Raw genomic sequence first — 5,000 nt, 5'->3', positions numbered from 1 at the left:
GATAAGAGAGGAGGTATTGGAAGGGCCCCTGGGAACGGGAAAGGAGGGACTGGAAAGGTCTCTGGAAACGGGAGGGTCCTGGAAAAGGAAAAAGGCCTTGGACATGGAGAAGCTGGGATACCAGTTGTGGGCGGGGTAGGGTGTGAGCTGGAAGCGTTTATGGGGGTTTGTCTGGAAGACTTCAAGGGTGTTTTCAAAGAAGAGACAACTACAGCTGGCGCTGGAACGGTGGCGACGTACCTGTCCTAAAATAAATGTGGGCGAAAGAAAGCTAAGTGTTCCAGGTATAAAACGGTTCCTGGAAGGTGGAAGTCAGGTTCCAGAGGACGAAAATAAACGGAGAGAACGCCGTCTACTGCAGTGGACAGTCAAATTCCAGGAGTACCTGATTTAGACCAAAAAATGTGAAATAAAGGAAATAAAATTCTAAGAGAATTAGATGAAGATATGATGTCAGATATGGAAATATATTTTGCAGTTTGTCTCCGATAATGACGTGATGAGGAGCAGACAAAACTGTAAAGTATTGATATGACTATTCCTGTGGAGGGAATTATTTAACAGTTTTTTGCTTTTGAAGTTCTTACAATTTCAGACACGAATTATATGTATGTATGTATATAGATAGATTATATATATACACATATATAATGTTTTAAATTGGCAAACATTCTTAGAATCCCTACAACTTCTTCCTTGTTCATATAAATGAAGAATTTCAATCTCCTCATTCTGAAACGTCCAAACGTCCTCATTAGGAATTCCATTTCTGGTGGAAAGGAAAACTAACTGACCACGACGCATCTGCTGTAGCACTATACTCAAGTTGAGAAACAAACACATATCGAACAGTGTATCTAAATCTTGCGCTCAGAGGAATGCCAATTATGGAAATATAGAAAACCGTTACAAAGCTGATAGGATCCAAGTGATGGACACAAATGGAAGGAATTTCGGAAATAGCAGGATGCGGATTTGATAAAGGAATAACGGGTAATTAGATCACTGGAAAAGAGAGAGAGAGAGAGAGAGAGAGAGAGAGAGAGAGAGAGAGAGAGAGATTCTCCTCGTCAATTACAATGTATCAATTTAATATCACGAAACTCGATCATATCTCATTTTCGAAGGTAATGCTTATTGAAGTTTTTACAAAGAAAAAATTCTGTAATTGTGGAAATTGTATAATTATATCATTATATTCGAAAAATGATCAATTTATAACATTATGAATACTATTACTAGAGCTACTAACGGAATCTTTTCTTATGCAGAAGAAAATACTAACGTCATCAGAGATCAATAAATCCTCCCCGCCCCCCGTCTCTCTCTTTACGGCAGATAATTACTATTTGCGAACAGTACTCCATTGAAGCACATACCATAAATTCTTGTCTTACATTAATACAGTAACCCACTAATTGACAAATTTTCTAGTTCCATAATTGGCATCCTATACAGCAATGATGTTCAGATAACGCTTTATTTCTGAATATTTTATCCTAAATAATGAATATGTTGCGTATGAACCAGAGTTAAGGATTCTTACTTATTCACCTGACTGTAGAATAAATAAATTTTTCTTATTCTCTTCTTTATCATTCTCCTAATTGTAGAATAATAATTGCATAGAACTGTTCAAGGAAGAAAGTAAAATGGGCAAAACAAATAGTAGTTTATAATAAAAATGTTTAAATATAGTGCTGAATTCCTAATGCAATTCAGTCTAGTGTTATCATACATATACACAGAATGTTGATCTATTTTCAGACGTTTACAAAAAAAATAATACTTTAAAGTACATCAAATTTACTACATAATTACATTAATTATAACGTATATAAGCTAATGTTTTTGTGAATAAGCGTATACTGTGTATAGATGCGAACAGTTAGTCACTTGAAATCATGCCTATGTGATTTACAGTTTTCAGTAATTCTAGTTTTCTTTTCTATTACATACATACACACACGTACACGTACAAAAAACACGTACACACTCATTATATATATATATATATATATATATATATATATATATATATATATATATATTATATATTTGTATATTATATATATAAAGGCTTACCACGTGAATAGCGACGCGATATAAAATATAAAGGCGTACTTAAACATTTCCTCGTCGGCTAAATACTCGTTGCTAAATAAACTCTGAGATAATATATATATATATATATATATCTATATATATATATCATATATACAGCAACATACCATACATATATATTTATTTATAATATAAAGGCTTACCACCGTGAATAGCGGACGCGTATATATAAGAGGCGTACTTAAAAAACAATTTCTCGTGGCTAAATACTCTTAAGTAATTATATTATATATATATTATATATATCTATCTATATATATAGATAATATAGATATTAGATATACACACATATATAATGACATACATACAACTACATACATACATACATACATACATAGCATACCATACATACATACATATATAGATGATATCATATATATATATATATATATATATTAAATAAAGATAAATGCCACGAAGGAAAATTAAACGAAGGAGTCTGCGAGATCTTCGACTTAAAAGCCCTTTACTGCTTCAGTAAAGGGTTTTTAAGTCGAAAGATCTCGCAGACTTCTTCGTGGCATTTATCTTTATTTATGGATTTATCACGTTCCTAACTTTTCGTGATTCTGTTATATAACATATATATATATATATAATATTATATATATATATATATATATATATATATATATTATAATTATTATATTATTATATATTAAGAAGATTTCAGGAGGTTCCATGATACACTCTCAGTAACAGGCCATGATTTATTATACAAAAAACGTTACGCACACAAAACACGGTGCATCATCAGTCTGTGAAGAAATAAAAACAATTACATTATATTACTACATAAAAGGAATTCATCAAAAATTAAAATTGACATTAAAAAACTGTAAAAAAGCATTATTAAAAAACAGTAAGAAACAAAAGAGAGAGACTACTAAAACACCAACCATCTCTAGTAAGGAAAGAAGAGGGAATGACAAAAACCGAGGTCCCAGTCAAGACGAAAACTATGCCAGATATAAAGTTGAAGACGAGGTGTTATTGTTGAGTGAAGGAACCAGCCTTTTTATGAGTAACGACTCTAAGGTGGTTAAGTGATCTGGGTCCTTCGTATAGCCAATTATGGCTATACGAATGTGATATACATACGTATATTATATATACGTATGTATATCACACAAACAGGCAGTCAGAGATATGAATATCTGCATAGCATATACACGTCAACTCAGAATGACCATACAAAATTCCTGAATAGTTTCCGTCGCGCATACTAATGTATTCAAAAGGAAAAGCAACCAGAAACCTGTCACATTAAAAAGGACGTACCGCGCACCTATAACGACTGGAAAAAGGATAGTACCACTCACCGGAGCAGCTGTATACGTACGGGAAAACACAAGGCCAATGAACTGCCCTCTGTCGATACAGGGTAGTTACTGTGGTTCTCAACGTTTTTTGTCCCATGCACCCTTTCACCAAATCTCAGAATGTCATCCCAAGCCCACCCGCCCCCTCTTTCCAAAATTGTCTGCCTGAATAGGTGCATACCAAATAATATACGTATAATACTATCAATTCTTGGTCACACTTCCCCCCTGGTTGAGATTCACTGATATGGTGTCATTGACATCCTGAATGCATTGAAATTCTTATCGTGGTCTAACTCTCACCCACTCCACGCAGCAGTCTACAGCATAGACGCTGCCGCCGATAAATCAATTACTTTTATTCACCATACAGGAGAGAGAACAAGAAAGGAATAGAAAAGAAAAGGTGGGAGAAATTGCAGAATACGTTCGGAGAATAGGAGAAATATGGACAAGAAGAAGAAAGAGAGGAAGAGGGATAAACGGGGGAGGTAAGATGGGAAAGGGTGACGATGGAGGAAGAAGTGGACATTGGAGACTTAACAAAAGGGGAAAAGAGGTACAGGTATTGGGAGATAAATGAAGAAATTGGAAAAGAACAAAATAACAAAAGTAGACAAGCACGGGATAAGATAAATCACTGAAAAAGAACAAAGTACAAAGGAAATGAATACGCAGAAAAGCAAAACAATAAAGAATAAGCCTAGGAATAACTGCAACTCTGGGGAATACATATAAGAAAATACAGAAGGAAAGAAGAAAAAAGAGGAATAAAGAAAACAAGATGCAATACAAACGACGGAAAAAGTATTCCTCATAAAACATGACATCGGTGTCACCGATAAATCAGTCTTGAGGTACCGCTGTTCCACCCAACTATTTGGAAGAAGAAGAAAAAGACGAAGAAGAAGAGGATAAAGAACAGACATACACAAAATGAAATGAAAGGAAAAAAAGAGGAAGAAATAGAATACACTAATCTATTATGCCTGTACAAAAGTCAGGAGGAACCAAAATCCAAACAATATATTATATAAGAGGCTTTAATATAAGAGATATGATGACCTTTCAGAAGCTATTCTTTCTTTGGCTACCTGAGCTCGGAAAACAGAGAGAGAGAGGAGAGAGAGAGAGAGAGAGAGAGAGAGAGAGAGATTTGAACTTCCAGAAATTAGTAGTTAGCTGTGCATGAAAAACTAACCCTGAAACGTAGAATAATGACAGAATACATCCAACATCAAGATTTAAATAACAAATACATCACTTTCCAGGATTACTTCGTCAATAGAAAGTTAATACATCACGAAAACACACCTGGGGTAATTTCGATAAAAGAATGTCTTGTATCTTAAGTATTGATATTTAAGGAAACGCAAATTTTTAACAAATTTATTCTCTGAAGAAAACTACCACCTACTTTTACTACCACTATTACTAGTACTAGTACCAATGCGAATACTTCAGCTACTATTACTGATACTTATTGCATAGACGACTTCACAATTATTATTATTATTATTTATTTATTTATTTTGTTTTTTGTTTTTTTGGGGT

At 33.8% G+C, this 5,000-nt stretch overlaps 1 protein-coding gene across 1 annotated transcript in view; it reads right to left on the bottom strand.

The window, feature by feature from the left end:
- Positions 1-5,000, bottom strand: part of LOC135224753 (transient-receptor-potential-like protein) — a 210,596-nt gene that overhangs the window by 106,124 nt on the left and 99,472 nt on the right.

The sequence above is a fragment of the Macrobrachium nipponense genome, chromosome 12 (assembly GCF_015104395.2).
Source record: "Macrobrachium nipponense isolate FS-2020 chromosome 12, ASM1510439v2, whole genome shotgun sequence".
Lineage (NCBI taxonomy): Eukaryota > Metazoa > Arthropoda > Malacostraca > Decapoda > Palaemonidae > Macrobrachium > Macrobrachium nipponense.
This window is presented reverse-complemented; position numbering and strand designations above follow the sequence as displayed.